The sequence below is a fragment of the Triticum dicoccoides genome, chromosome 5A (genome assembly GCF_002162155.2).
Source record: "Triticum dicoccoides isolate Atlit2015 ecotype Zavitan chromosome 5A, WEW_v2.0, whole genome shotgun sequence".
Lineage (NCBI taxonomy): Eukaryota > Viridiplantae > Streptophyta > Magnoliopsida > Poales > Poaceae > Triticum > Triticum dicoccoides.
In genome coordinates, this window is record NC_041388.1 from 37,806,037 (window position 1) to 37,823,359 (window position 17,323).

The following is a 17,323-nucleotide window of genomic DNA, read 5'->3' on the forward strand; positions in this document are numbered from 1 at the left end:
TTGTCAAGGTATGTGCTTTGTGAAAGTCCAATTAAGCGTTTTGATCCATCTCTATAGATCTTTATGCCTAATATGTAAGCAGCTTCACCGAGGTCTTTCATTGAAAAACTCTTATTCAAGTATCCCTTTATGCTATCCAGAAATTCTATATTATTTCCAATCAGTAATATGTCATCCACATATAATATCAGAAATGCTACAGAGCTCCCACTCACTTTCTTGTAAATACAGGCTTCTCCGAAAGTCTGTATAAAACCAAATGCTTTGATCACACTATCAAAGCGTTTATTCCAACTCCGAAAGGCTTGCACCAGTCCATAAATGGATCGCTGGAGCTTTCACACTTTGTTAGCTCCCTTTGGATCGACAAAACCTTCCGGTTGCATCATATACAACTCTTCTTCCAGAAATCCATTCAGGAATGCAGTTTTGACATCCATCTGCCAAATTTCATAATCATAAAATGCGGCAATTGCTAACATGATTCGGACAGACTTAAGCATCGCTACGGGTGAGAAGGTCTCATCGTAGTCAACCCCTTGAACTTGTCGAAAACCTTTTGCGACAAGTCGAGCTTTGTACACAGTAATATTACCGTCAGCGTCAGTCTTCTTCTTGAAGATCCATTTATTCTCAATTGCTTGCCGATCATCGGGCAAGTCAACCAAAGTCCATACTTTGTTCTCATACATGGATCCCATCTCAGATTTCATGGCTTCAAGCCATTTTGTGGAATCTGGGCTCACCATCGCTTCTTCATAGTTCGTAGGTTCATCATGATCTAGTAGCATGATTTCCAGAACAGGATTACCGTACCACTCTGGCGTGGATCTTACTCTGGTTGATCTACGTGGTTTAGTAGTATCTTGTCTTGAAGTTTCATGATCATTATCATTAGCTTCCTCACTAATTGGTGTAGTTGTCGCAGAAACAGGTTTCTGTGATGTACTACTTTCTAATAAGGGAGCAGGTACAGTTACCTCGTCAAGTTCTACTTTCCTCCCACTCACTTCTTTCGAGAGAAACCCCTTCTCTAGAAAGGATCCATTCTTAGCAATGAATGTCTTGCCTTCGGATCTGTGATAGAAGGTGTACCCAACAGTCTCCTTTGGGTATCCTATGAAGACACATTTCTCCGATTTGGGTTCGAGCTTATCAGGTTGAAGCTTTTTCACATAAGCATCGCAGCCCCAAACTTTAAGAAACGACAACTTTGGTTTCTTGTCAAACCATAGTTCATAAGGCGTCGTCTCAACAGATTTTGATGGTGCCCTATTTAATGTGAATGCGGCCGTCTCTAAAGCATAACCCCAAAACGATAGCGGTAAATCAATAAGAGACATCATAGATCGCACCATATCCAGTAAAGTACGATTACGACGTTCGGACACACCATTACGCTGTGGTGTTCCGGGTGGCGTGAGTTGCGAAACTATTCCGCATTGTTTCAAATGTACACCAAACTCGTAACTCAAATATTCTCCTCCACGATCAGATCGTAGAAACTTTATTTTCTTGTTACGATGATTTTCAACTTCACTCTGAAATTCTTTGAACTTTTCAAATGTTTCAGACTTATGTTTCATTAAGTAGATATACCCATATCTGCTTTAAGTCATCTGTGAAGGTGAGAAAATAACGATATCCGCCACGAGCCTCAATATTCATCGGACCACATACATCTGTATGTATGATTTCCAACAAATCTGTTGCTCTCTCGATAGTACCGGAGAACGGTGTTTTAGTCATCTTGCCCATGAGGCACGGTTCGCAAGTACCAAGTGATTCATAATCAAGTGGTTCCAAAAGCCCATAAGTATGGAGTTTCTTCATGCGCTTTATACCGATATGACCTAAACGGCAGTGCCACAAATAAGTTGCACTACCATTATCAACTCTGCATCTTTTGGCTTCAACATTATGAATATGTGTGTTACTACTATCGAGATTTATCAAAAATAGACCACTCTTCAAAGGTGCATGACCATAAAAGATATTACTCATATAAATAGAACAACCATTATTCTCTGATTTAAATGAATAACCATCTCGCATTAAACAAGATCCAGATATAATGCTCATGCTCAACGTTGGCACCAAATAACAATTATTTAGGTCTAATACTAATCCCGAAGGTAGATGTAGAGGTAGCGTGCCGACCGCGATCACATCGACTTTGGAACCATTTCCTATGTGCATCATCACCTCGTTCTTTGCCAGTGTTCGCTTAATCCGTAGTCCCTGTTTTGAGTTGCAAATATTAGCAACAGAACCAGTATCAAATACCCAGGTGCTACTGCGAGCTCTAGTAAGGTACACATCAATAACATGTATATCACATATACCTTTGTTCACTTTGCCATCCTTCTTATCCGCCAAATACTTGGGGAAGTTCCGCTTCCAGTGACCAGTCTGCTTGCAGTAGAAGCACTCAGTTTCAGGCTTAGGTCCAGACTTGGGTTTCTTCTCTTGAGCAGCAACTTGCTTGCTGTTCTTCCCCTTCTTCTTCCCTTTGCCCTTTTTCTTGAAACTAGTGGTCTTGTTGACCATCAACACTTGATGCTCCTTTTTGATTTCTACCTCCGTAGCTTTCAGCATTGCGAAGAGCTCGGGAATAGTCTTATTCATCCCTTGCATATTATAGTTCATCACGAAGCTCTTGTAGCTTGGTGGCAGTGATTGGAGAATTCTGTCAATGACGCAATCATCTGGAAGATTAACTCCCATCTGAATCAAGTGATTATTATACCCAGACATTTTGAGTATATGCTCACTGACAGAACTGTTCTCCTCCATCTTGCAGCTATAGAACTTATTGGAGACTTCATATCTCTCAATCCGGGCATTTGCTTGAAATATTAACTTCAACTCCTGGAACATCTCATATGCTCCATGACGTTCAAAACGTCGTTGAAGTCCCGATTCTAAGCCGTAAAGCATGGCACACTGAACTATTGAGTAGTCATCAGCTTTGCTCTGCCAGACGTTCATAACATCTGGTGTTGCTCCAGCAGCAGGCCTGGCACCCAGCGGTGCTTCCAGGATGTAATTCTTCTGTGCAGCAATGAGGATAATCCTCAAGTTACGGACTCAGTCCGTGTAATTGCTACCATCATCTTTCAACTTTGCTTTCTCAAGGAACGCATTAAAATTCAACGGAACAATAGCATGGGCCATCTATCTACAATCAAACATACATAAGCAAGATACTATCAGGTACTAAGTTCATGACAAATTTAAGTTCAATTAATCAAATTACTTAAAGAACTCCCACTTAGATAGACATCCCTCTAATCCTCTAAGTGATCACATGATCCAAATCAACTAAACCATAACCGATCATCACGTGAAATGGAGTAGTTTTCAATGGTGAACATCGCTATGTTGATCATATCTACTATATGATTCACGCTCGATCTTTCGATCTCAGTGTTCCGAGGCCATATCTGCATATGCTAGGCTCGTCAAGTTTAACCTGAGTATTCTGCGTGTGCAAAACTGGCTTGCACCCGTTGTAGATGGACGTAGAGCTTATCACACCCGATCATCACGTGGTGTCATGGCACGACGAACTTTGGCAATGGTGCATACTCAGGGAGAACACTTTTATATTGATAATTTAGTGAGAGATCATCTTATAATGCTACCGTCAATCAAAGCAAGATAAGATGCATAAAATATAAACATCACATGCAATCAATATAAGTGATATGATATGGCCATCATCATCTTGTGCCTGTGATCTCCATCTCCGAAGCACCGTCATGATCACCATCGTCACCGGCGCGACACCTTGATCTCCATTGTAGCATCGTTGTCGTCTCGCCAATCTTATGCTTCCACGACTATCGCTACCGCTTACTGATAAAGTAAAGCATTACAGCGCGATTGCATTGCATACAATAAAGTGACAACCATATGGCTCCTGCCGGTTGCCGATAACTCGGTTACAAAACATGATCATCACATACGATAAAATTTAGCATCATGTCTTGACCATATCACATCATAACATGCCCTGCAAAAACAAGTTAGACGTCCTCTAGTTTGTTGTTGCAAGTTTTACGTGGCTGCTACGGGCTTAAGCAAGAATCAATCTTGCCTACGCATCAAAACCACAACGATAGTTTGTCAAGTTGGTGCTGTTTTAACCTTCGCAAGGACCGGGCGTAGCCACACTCGGTTCAAGTAAAGTTGGAGAAACTGTCACCCGCAAGCCACCTATGTGCAAAGCACGTCGGGAGAACCGGTCTCGCGTAAACGTACGCGTAATGTTGGTCCGGGCCGCTTCATCCAACAATACCGCCGAACCAAAGTATGACATGCTGGTAAGCAGTATGACTTATATCGCCCACAACTCACTTGTGTTCTACTCGTGCATATAACATCAACACATAAAACCTAGGCTCTGATACCACTGTTGGGGAACGTAGTAATTTCAAAAAAATTCCTACACACACGCAAGATCATGGTGATGCATAGCAACGAGAGGGGAGAGTGTGATCTACGTACCCTTGTAGATCGACAACGGAAGCGTTTGGTTGATGTAGTCGTATGTCTCCACGGTCCGACCGATCAAGTACCGAAACTACGGCACCTCCGAGTTCTAGCACACGTTCAGCTCGATGACGATCCCCGGACTCCGATCCAGCAAAGTGTCGGGGAAGAGTTCCGTCAGCACGACGGCGTGGTGACAATCTTGATGTACTACTGTCGCAGGGCTTCGCCTAAGCACCGCTACAGTATTATCGAGGACTATTGTGGAAGGGGGCGCCGCACACGGCTAAGAATATGATCACGTGGATCAACTTGTGTCTCTAGGGGGTGCCCTTGCCTCCGTATTTAAAGGTTCAAAGGGGGGGTGCAGTCGGCCTAGAGGTGGCGCGCCAGGAGGAGTCCTACTCCCTCCGGGAGTAGGATTCCCCCCTTTCCTAGTTGGAATAGGATTCGCGGAGGGGGGAAAAGAGGAAGGGGGGCCGTGTTGGAAATATGCCCTAGAGGCAATAATAAAAGCATTATTTTTATATTTCCTTGTCCGTGATAATTGTCTTTATTCATGCTATAATTGTGTTATCCGGAAATCGTAATACACGTGTGAATAATAGACACCAACATGTCCCTAGTAAGCCTCTAGTTGACTAGCTCGTTGATCAACAGATAGTCGTGGTTTCCTGACTATGGACATTGGATGTCATTGATAACGAGATCACATCATTAGGAGAATGATGTGATGGACAAGACCCAATCCTAAACATAGCATAAAGATCGTATAGTTCGTTTGCTAGAGTTTTTCCAATGTCAAGTATCCTTTCCTTAGACCATGAGATCGTGTAACTCCCGGATACCGTAGGAGTGCTTTGGGTGTACCAAACGTCACAACGTAACTGGGTGACTATAAAGGTATGCTACGGGTATCTTCAAAAGTGTCTATTGGGTTGACACGGATCAAGACTAGGATTTGTCACTCCGTATGACGGAGAGGTATCACTGGGCCCACTCGGTAATGCATCATCATTATGAGCTCAAAGTGACCAAGTGTATGGTCACGGGATCATGCATTACGGTACGAGTAAAGTGACTTGCCAGTAACGAGATTGAACAAGGTATTGGGATACCGACGATCGAATCTCGGGCAAGTAACATATCGATTGACAAAGGGAATTGCATACGGGGTTGCTTGAATCCTCGACATCGTGGTTCATCCGATGAGATCATCGAGGAACATGTGGGAGACAACATGGGTATCCAGATCCCGCTATTGGTTATTGACCGGAGAGTCGTCTCGGTCATGTCTGCATGTCTCGCGAACCCGTAGGGTCTACACACTTAAGGTTCGGTGACGCTAGGGTTGTAAAGATATGTATATGCAGTAACCCGAATGTTGTTCGGAGTCCCGGATGAGATCCCGAACGTCACGAGGAGTTTCGGAATGGTCCGGAGGTAAAGAATTATATATAGGAAGTGCTGTTTCGGCCATCGGGACAAGTTTTGGGGTCACCGGTATTGTACCGGGACCACCAGAATGGTCCCGGGGGTCCACCGGGTGGGGCCACCCATCTCGGAGGGCCCCATGTCCAAAGTGGGGAGGGGAACCAGCCCATAGTGGGCTGGTGCGCCCCCCTAGGCCCATCCCATGCGCCTAGGGTTGGAACCCTAGGGGTGGGGGGGCGCCCCACCTTGCCTTGGGGGCTACTCCAGCCCTGGCCGCCGCCCCCCCTAGGAGATCTCATCTCCTAGGGCCGGCGCCCCCCCCCCTAGGGGAGCCTATATATATGAGGGGGAGGGAGGGGGCAGCCACACCTTGAGTCTTGGTGCCTTCCTCTCCCCTGCTACACCTCTTCCTCTCGTAGTATAGGCGAAGCCCTGCTACTGTGACGCCCTGCATCCACCACCACGCCGTCGTGCTGCTGGATCTTCATCAACCTCTCCTTCCCCCTTGCTGGATCAAGAAGGAGGAGACGTCACGCTGACCGTACGTGTGTTGAACGCGGAGGTGCCGTCCGTTCGGCGCTAGGATCTCCGGTGATTTGGATCACGTCGAGTACGACTCCCTCATCCCCGTTCTTTGAACGCTTCCGCTCGTGATCTACAAAGGTATGTAGATGCATCCGATCACTCGTTGCTAGATGAACTCATAGATGGATCTTGGTGAAACCATAGGAAAAATTTTGTTTTCTGCAACGTTCCCCAACAGTGGTATCAGAGCTAGGTCTATGCGTAGTTCTTTATGCACGAGTAGAACACAATTTGTTGTGGGCGTTGATGTTGTCAACTTACTTGCCGCTACTAGTCTTATCTTGCTTCAATGGTATTGTGGGATGAAGCGGCCCGGACCAACCTTACACGTATGCTTACGTGAGACCAGTTCCACCGACTGACATGCACTAGTTGCATAAGGTGGCTGGCGGGTGTCTGTCTCTCCCACTATAGTTGGAGCGGATTTGATGAAAAGGGTCCTTATGAAGGGTAAATATAAGTTGACAAATCACGTTGTGGCTTTCACGTAGGTAAGAAAACGTTCTTGCTAGAACCCTATTTCAGCCACGTAAAACTTGCAACAACAATTAGAGGACGTATAACTTGTTTTTGCAGCAAGTGCTTTGTGATATGATATGGCCAAAGTTGTGATGAATGATGAATGATATATATGTGATGTATGAGATGTTCATGCTATTGTAATAGGAATCACGACTTGCATGTCGATGAGTATGACAACCAGCAGGAGCCATAGGAGTTGTCTTTATTTTTTGTATGACCTGCGTGTCATTGAGAAATGCCATGTAAATTACTTTACTTTATTGCTAAACGCGTTAGTCATAGTAGTAGAAGTAATAGTTGGCGAGCAACTTCATGGAGACACGATGATGGAGATCATGATGATGGAGATCATGGTGTCAAGCCGGTGACAAGATGATCATGGAGCCCCAAGATGGAGATCAAGGAGCTATGTGATATTGGCCATATCATGTCACTGTTATTATTTGATTGCATGTGATGTTTATCATGTTTTGCATCTTGTTTACTTAGAACGATGGTAGTAAATAAGATGATCCCTCATAATAATTTCAAGAAAGTGTTCCCTCTAACTGAGCACCATTGCGACAGTTCGTTGTTTCGAAGCACCACGTGATGATCGGGTGTGATAGATTCCAACGTTCACATACAACGGGTGTAAGACAGATTTACACATGCAAACACTTAGGTTGACTTGACGAGCCTAGCATGTACAGACATGGCCTCGGAACACAGAAGACCGAAAGGTCGAGCATGAGTCGTATAGAAGATACGATCAACATGAAGATGTTCACTGACGTTGATTAGTCCGTCTCACGTGATGATCGGACACGGCCTAGTTGACTCGGATCATGTTATACTTAGATGACTAGAAGAGGGATGTCTATCTAAGTGGGAGTTCATTGAATAATTTGATTAGATGAACTTAATTATCATGAACTTAGTCTAAAATCTTTGCAATATGTCTTGTAGATCAAATGGCCAACATTGTCCTCAACTTCAACGCGTTCCTAGAGAAAACCAAGCTGAAAGACGATGGTAGCAACTATACGGACTGGGTCCGGAACCTGAGGATCATCCTCATAGCTGCCAAGAAAGAATATCTCCTACTAGCACCGCTAGGTGACGCACCCGTCCCACAGAACCAAGACGTTATGAACGCTTGGCAGACACGTGCTAATGACTACTCCCTCGTTCAGTGCGGCATGCTTTACAGCTTAGAGCCGGGGCTCCAAAAGCGTTTTGAGAGACACGGAGCATATGAGATGTTCGAAGAGCTGAAAATGGTTTTACAAGCTCATGCTCGGGTCGAGAGATATGAAGTCTCCGACAAATTCTTCAATTGTAAGATGGAGGAAAATAGTTCTGTCAGTGAGCACATACTCACTATGTTTGGGTTACATAACCGCTTGACTCAGCTGGGAGTTAATCTCCCGGATGACGCGGTCATTGACAGAATCCTCCAGTCGCTTCCACCAAGCTACAAGAGCTTTGTGATGAACTTCAATATGCAAGGGATGGAGAAGACCATTCCTGAAGTATTTGCAATGCTGAAATCAGCAGAGGTAGAAGTCAAAAAGGAACATCAAGTGTTGATGGTGAATAAAACCACTAAGTTCAAGAAAGGCAAGGGTAAAAAGAACTTCAAGAAGGACGGCAAGGGAGTTGCCGCGCCCGGTAAGCAAGCTACCGGGAAGAAGCCAAAGAACGGACCCAAGCCCGAGACTGAGTGCTTTTATTGCAAGGGAAGTGGTCACTGGAAGCGGAACTGCCCCAAATACTTAGCGGACAAGAAGGCTGGCAAAACGAAAGGTATATGTGATATACATGTAATTGATGTGTACCTTACCAGTACTGGTAGTAGCTCTTGGGTATTTGATACCGGTGCAGTTGCTCACATTTGTAACTCAAAGTAGGAGCTGCGGAATAAGCGGAGACTGGCGAAGGACGAGGTGACGATGCGCGTCGGGAATGGTTCCAAGGTCGATGTGATCGCCGTCGGCACGCTGCCTCTTCATTTACCTACGGGATTAGTTTTGAACCTCAATAATTGTTATTTAGTGCCAAGTTTGAGCATGAACATTGTATCAGGATCTCGTTTGATACGAGATGGCTACTCATTTAAATCTGAGAATAATGGTTGTTCTATTTATATGAGAGATATGTTTTATGGTCATGCTCCGATGGTGAATGGTTTATTCTTAATGAATCTCGAGCGTAATGCTACACATGTTCATAGTGTGAATACCAAAAGATGTAAGGTTGATAATGATAGTCCCACATACTTGTGGCACTGCCGCCTTGGTCACATAGGTGTCAAACGCATGAAGAAGCTCCATGCAGATGGACTTTTAGAGTCTCTTGATTATGAATCATTTGACACGTGCGAACCATGCCTCATGGGTAAAATGACCAAGACTCCATTCTCAGGAACAATGGAGCGAGCAACCAACTTATTGGAAATCATACATACTGATGTGTGTGGTCCAATGAGTGTTGAGGCCCGCGGCGGCTATCGTTATGTTCTCACCCTCACTGATGACTTGAGTAGATATGGGTATATCTACTTAATGAAACACAAGTCTGAGACCTTTGAAAAGTTCAAGGAATTTCAGAGTGAGGTTGAAAATCAACGTGACAGAAAAATCAAGTTTCTACAATCAGATCGTGGAGGAGAATACTTGAGTCACGAATTTGGCACACACTTAAGAAAATGTGGAATAGTTTCACAACTCACGCCGCCTGGAACACCTCAGCGTAATGGTGTGTCCGAACGTCGTAATCGCACTCTATTAGATATGGTGCGATCTATGATGTCTCTTACCGATTTACCGCTATCTTTTTGGGGCTATGCTTTAGAGACTGCCGCATTCACTTTAAATAGGGCTCCATCGAAATCCGTTGAGATGACACCGTATGAATTATGGTTTGGGAAGAAACCTAAGCTGTCGTTTCTAAAAGTTTGGGGATGCGATGCTTATGTCAAGAAACTTCAACCTGAAAAGCTCGAACCCAAGTCGGAAAAATGCGTCTTCATAGGATACCCTAAAGAAACTATTGGGTATACCTTCTACCTCAGATCCGAAGGCAAGATCTTTGTTGCCAAGAATGGATCCTTTCTAGAGAAGGAGTTTCTCTCGAAAGAAGTGAGTGGGAGGAAAGTAGAACTTGATGAAGTGTTACCTCTTGAACCGGAAAATGGCGCAACTCAAGAAAATGTTCCTGAGGTGCCTGCACCGACTAGAGAGGAAGTTAATGATGATGATCATGAAACTTCAAATCAAGTTGCTACTGAACTTCGTAGGTCCACAAGGACACGTTCCGCACCAGAGTGGTACGGCAACCCTGTCTTGGAAATCATGTTGTTAGACAACGGTGAACCTTCAAACTATGAAGAAGCAATGGCGGGCCCGGATTCCGATAAATGGCTAGAAGCCATGAAATCCAAGATAGGATCCATGTATGAAAACAAAGTATGGACTTTGGCTGACTTGCCCGATGATCGGCGAGCCATAGAAAATAAATGGATCTTTAAGAAGAAGACATACGCGGATGGTAATGTGACCATCCATAAAGCTCGGCTTGTCGCTAAGGGTTATCGACTACGATGAGACTTTCTCACCGGTAGCGAAGCTGAAGTCCGTCCGAATTATGTTAGCAATTGCCACATACTATGATTATGAGATATGGCAAATGGACGTCAAAACGGCATTCCTTAATGGTTTCCTTAAGGAAGAATTGTATATGATGCAACCGGAAAATTTGTCGATCCTAAGAATGCTGACAAGGTGTGCAAGCTCCAACGCTCGATTTATGGGCTGGTGCAAGCATCTCGGAGTTGGAACATTCGCTTTGATGAGATGATCAAAGCGTTTGGGTTTACGCAGACTTATGGAGAAGCCTGCGTTTACAAGAAAGTGAGTGGGAGCTCTGTAGCATTTCTCATACTATATGTAGACGACATACTTTTGATGGGAAATGATATAGAACTCTTGGACAACATTAAGGCCTACTTGAATAAAAGTTTTTCAATGAAGGACCTTGGAGAAGCTGCTTATATATTAGGCATCAAGATCTATAGAGATAGATCGAGACTCCTCATAGGTCTTTCACAAAGCACATACCTTGATAAGATATTGAAGAAGTTCAATATGGATCAGTCTAAGAAGGGGTTCTTACCTGTGTTACAAGGTGTGAAATTGAGCTCAGCTCAATGTCCGACCACGGCAGAAGATATAGAAGAGATGAGTGTCATTCCCTATGCCTCAGCCATAGGTTCTATTATGTATGCCATGCTGTGTACCAGACCTGATGTAAACCTTGCCGTAAGTTTGGTAGGAAGGTACCAAAGTAATCCCGGCAAGGAACACTGGACAGCGGTCAAGAATATCCTGAAGTACCTGAAGAGGACTAAGGAAATGTTTCTCGTTTATGGAGGTGACGAAGAGCTCGTCGTAAAGGGTTACGTCGACGCTAGCTTCGACACAGATCTGGATGACTCAAAGTCACAAACCGGATACGTGTATATTTTGAATGGTGGGGTAGTAAGCTGGTGCAGTTGCAAGCAGAGCGTCGTGGCGGGATCTACATGTGAAGCGGAGTACATGGCAGCCTCGGAGGCAGCGCATGAAGCAATTTGGGTGAAGGAGTTCATCACCGACCTAGGAGTCATACCCAATGTGTCGGGGCCAATCAAACTCTTCTGTGACAACACTGGAGCTATTGCACTTGCCAAGGAGCCCAGGTTTCACAAGAAGACCAGGCACATCAAGCGTCACTTCAACTCCATTCGTGAAAATGTTCAAGATGGAGACATAGATATTTGTAAAGTACATACGGACCTGAATGTAGCAGATCCGTTGACTAAACCTCTCCCTAGAGCAAAACATGATCAACACCAGAATTCCATGGGTGTTCGGTTCATCACAATGTAACTAGATTATTGACTCTAGTGCAAGTGGGAGACTGTTGGAAATATGCCCTAGAGGCAATAATAAAAGCATTATTATTATATTTCCTTGTTCGTGATAATTGTCTTTATTCATGCTATAATTGTGTTATCCGGAAATCGTAATACATGTGTGAATAATAGACACCAACATGTCCCTAGTAAGCCTCTAGTTGACTAGCTCGTTGATCAACAGATAGTCGTGGTTTCCTGACTATGGACATTGGATGTCATTGATAACGAGATCACATCATTAGGAGAATGATGTGATGGACAAGACCCAATCCTAAACATAGCATAAAGATCGTATAGTTCGTTTGCTAGAGTTTTTCCAATGTCAAGTATCCTTTCCTTAGACCATGAGATCGTGTAACTCCCGGATACCGTAGGAGTGCTTTGGGTGTACCAAACATCACAACATAACTGGGTGACTATAAAGGTATGCTACGGGTATCTTCAAAAGTGTCTGTTGGGTTGACACGGATCAAGACTGGGATTTGTCACTCCGTATGACGGAGAGGTATCACTGGGCCCACTCGGTAATGCATCATCATTATGAGATCAAAGTGACCAAGTGTCTGGTCACGGGATCATGCATTACGGTATGAGTAAAGTGACTTGCCAGTAACGAGATTGAACAAGGTATTGGGATACCGATGATCGAATCTCGGGCAAGTAACATATCGATTGACAAAGGGAATTGCATACGGGGTTGCTTGAATCCTCGACATCGTGGTTCATCCGATGAGATCATCGATGAACATGTGGGAGCCAACATGGGTATCCAGATCCCGCTATTGGTTATTCACCGGAGAGTCGTCTTGGTCAAGTCTGCATGTCTCGCGAACCCGTAGGGTCTACACACTTAAGGTTCGGTGACGCTAGGGTTGTAAAGATATGTATATGCAGTAACCCGAATGTTGTTCGGAGTCCCGGATGAGATCCCGAACGTCACGGGGAGTTTCGGAATGGTCCGGAGGTAAAGAATTATATATAGGAAATGCTGTTTCGGCCATCGGGACAAGTTTCGGGGTCACCGGTATTGTACCGGGACCACCAGAAGGGTCCCGGGGGTCCATCGGGTGGGGCCACCCATCCCGGAGGGCCCCATGGGCCAAAGTGGGGAGGGGAACCAGCCCATAGTGGGCTGGTGCGCCCCCCTAGGCCCACCCCATGCGCCTAGGGTTGGAACCCTAGGGGTGGGGGGGCGCCCCACCTTGCCTTGGGGGCTACTCCAGCCCTGGTCGCCGCCCTCCCTAGGGGAGCATATATATATGAGGGGGAGGGAGGGGGCAGCCGCACCTTGAGTCTTGGCGCCTCCCTCTCCCCTGCTACACCTCTTCCTCTCGTAGTATACGGCGAAGCCCTGCTACTGTGACGCCCTGCATCCACCACCACGTCGTCGTGTTGCTGGATCTTCATCAACCTCTCCTTCCCCCTTGCTGGATCAAGAAGGAGGAGACGTCACGCTGACCGTACGTGTGTTGAACGCGGAGGTGCCGTCCGTTCGGCGCTAGGATCTCCGGTGATTTGGATCACGTCGAGTACGACTCCCTCATCCCCGTTCTTCGAACGCTTCCGCTCGCGATCTACAAAGGTATGTACATGCATCCGATCACTCGTTGCTAGATGAACTCATAGATGGATCTTGGTGAAACCATAGGAATTTTTTTGTTTTCTGCAACTTTCCCCAACAGGCCGGCCCCCTCTCCTTGTCCTATTCGGACCAACGGAGGGGAGGGGCGCGTGGCCCATCTCTGGTTGCCTCTTCTCTTTTCCACTAAGGCCCACTAAGGCCCATATATCTCCCGGGGGGTTCCGGTAACCTTCCGGTACTCCGGAAAAATCCCGATTTCACCCGGAACACTTCCGATATCCAAACATAGGCTTCCAATATATCAATCTTTATGTCTCGACCATTTCGAGACTCCTCGTCATGTCCGTGATCTCATCCGGGACTCCGAACAACCTTCGGTACATCAAAACGTATAAACTCATAATATAACTGTCATCAAAACCTTAAGCGTGCGGACCCTACGGGTTCGAGAACAATGTAGACATGACTGAGACACGTCTCCGGTCAATAACCAATAGCGGGACCTGGACGCCCATATTGGTTCCTACATATTCTATGAAGATCTTTTATCGATCAGACCGCATAACAACATACGTTGTTCCCTTTGTCATCGGTATGTTACTTGCCCGAGATTCGATGGTCGGTATCCAATACCTAGTTCAATCTCGTTACCGGCAAGTCTCTTTACTCGTTCCGTAATACATCATCCCGCAACTAACTCATTAGTTGCAATGCTTGCAAGGCTTTAAGTGATGTGCATTACCGAGAGGGCCCAGAGATACCTCTCCGACGATCAGAGTGACAAATCCTAATCTCGAAATACGTCAACCCAACATGTACCTTTGGAGACACCTGTAGAGCACCTTTATAATCACCCAGTTATGTTGTGACATTTGGTAGCACACAAAGTGTTCCTCCGGCACACGGGAGTTACATAATCTCATAGTTATATGAACATGTATAAGTCATGAAGAAAGCAATAACAACATACTAAACGATCGGATGCTAAGCTAATGGAATGGGTCATGTCAATCAGATCATTCAACTAATGATGTGATCCCGTTAATCAAATGACAACTCTTTGTCCATGATTAGGAAACATAACCATCTTTTATTAACGAGCTAGTCAAGTAGAGGCATACTAGTGACACTCTGTTTGTCTATGTATTCACACATGTATTATGTTTCTGGTTAATACAATTCTAGCATGAATAATAAACTTTTATCATGATATAAGGAAATAAATAATAACTTTATTATTGCCTCTAGGGCATATTTCCTTCAGGGCGCAGGAGCAGGCTGATGCTCACAGGGGGCGGCAGGGCACGGTGGGCGGCGCGTCGGGGCCGGCAGGGGCGTGAGGGTCGACGCCGTCGTCGGGGCAGAGGGCGTCAGCGGCGGCAGCGACGTTGAGCAGCCTGACGGCGTCGGTGGCGGCGACGACGACGACGTCGAGCAGCCTGACGGCGTCGGTGGCGGCGGCGATGGCAAGGTGGAGCAGGGGCATCGGGCGGCGACGGCTAGAAGGAGCAGGGGCGTCGGGGGAGAAGAAGTGATGGATTTCGTTGAAACTGCTAAGTGTTTTTTATATACCCATGGCATTAGTACCGGTTCATGGCACCAACCGGGACCAATGCCCCCTTTAGTCCCGGTTGGTGCCACCAACGGGGACCAAAGGTATCTTTTCAGCAGCCGAAAGGGCGGGAAGCAGAGGCCTTCGGTCCCGGTTGGTGGCACCAACTGAGACTAAAGGTGTGCATTGGTAACCGGTACCAATGCACACCTTTAGTCTCGGTTGGTGCCACCAACCGGGACCAAAGGCCTTGCACAGCAGCGTCGTGATGGGAGTTTAGTCCCACCTCGCTAGTTGAGATGGGCGCGCAGTGGTTTATAAGCCCCACTGTCGCACCCCTCTCGAGCTCCTCTCCATTGCAGGCTTACGGGCCTAATTGTGACTGCCATGCCTAATGGGCCTACTGGGCCTTCTACGGGCCTGAATCCTGGCCTATGGATGGGTTTCTAGTCGTATTCAGGCCGTGGTGGCCCAGTATTTGTCAATTTTTTTATTTTTCCCAGTTTTTTTGTTTTCTTTTTTGCTTTATTTATTTTGTTTTGTTTCTACTTACAACAAAATACTTATTTGTTTTATTGTATTTAGTTTTTGTTTACTTATTTATTTTATTTTATGATAATTCTTTTTGCTTTATTTATTTTATTTTGTTTCTAATTACTTTGATAATTTTAGTTTCATAAATTTTATTTATGTTATTAAAGTTTATTTTATTTTATTTTATTTTGTTTCTACTTATATATTTTATTAAAGTTTATATTATTTTGTTTCTAGTTACTTATTTATTTTATTTTATGATAATTCTTTTTGCTATTAAAGTTTGTACCAAAAAAGTTGTTTATGAAAATTCTTTTTGCTTATATGGTTTATTTCATTTTATGATTTTTTTGAGCTATAAGACCCTGAAATTCATCTGTTACAAAGGGATTTCGTTTTTTTGAACTTATTTGAACTCCATAGTTTTTCTGTGTTCAAAATGCATCATTCAAAGCCACATCATCAATTTTCAACCCTTTCTGACTTCATTTATTATTTTTCATGCATTTATTGATTATTTTGAGCTATAAGACCCTGAAATTGAAAAGCATTTCAAATGAACTCTGAAAAAGTTGAAAGTTGACATGGTATCATCATTTCATCCACATAGCATGTGCAAGAAAGTAGAGAGGGTTACGGCAAAAACTGGATGCACTTCGTGTACAAAACGGACAATCTCTTTCGAAGTATCAGGGTTTCATACAGAAACTCGTCTGTTACAAAGGGATTTCATTTTTCTTGAACTTATTTGAACTTATCATCCTGTGTCCTAAGGGGGGGTCAGACAGCGTAATCTGTAGGCGCTCGGAGGGAAGGGGTGCGGAGATCCGGGCGCGGCGGAGGAGACAGCTGCTCCCCCATGTCTGAACCCGCTGCCTCCCTCTCTCGCTGCCATCGTCGCCGCAACTTGCGAGCGACGTTCTCTGCCTTGCAAGTCGCCTCCGACGGACGAGGCGGACCACGTCTCCGTCGCGGCGGTGTGGGTCGGGCTGGACGACATCTTCGACGGTGGATCGGGACCAGAGGTGAGGATTGGGAGCAAGGGTGGAGGTCGGCGAGGGTCCGGGCACGTGAATGGTTGGAGGGCGGCGGGAGGAGGAGGAAGGGTTTGGTGGATTTGATGCAATTTGGGGTGGGGTCGGGCTGTCGGGTCCGGCGTGGTGGGCGTGCCCGGGCGCCCCTATATTTGGGCTGGATATGGGGGTGCCGGTCAGCCCGGGCGTTTGAGGGTCGTTTAAGGAGCCCGTCTCGGTCTAAAAAACGTGACCGGACAGTGACTGGGCGGCCCGCCTGGACGTATGAGGCAGGTTTAAGAGGTCCGGTTATAGATGCTCTAAACTGAGTTTACAAGTGGCGTTTTGATGGGTTTGCTAGAGATGCTCTTAGAGCAACTCCAACGAGGCGACCCAAACGGACGCGCGCTTTGTTCGCTTTTTGTCCGTTTGGTTGATGTGTGCGTCCGCATTTAAAAATGGGTCGGCTTGACCGCCCAATGGGGAGGCCCACCCAAATGTGCCGCCGTGGAAAAAAATAACAAGTTGCACGAAATAAACATAATTAAACATAAAGTGGCCCGCCAAACGCCGGCCTAAGTCCACCTAAATCTAATAAACATTAAATAAAACATTAAAAAAAGTCTGCGCCGCCTGCTGCCGCCCCGCACGCTGCTCTAGACATC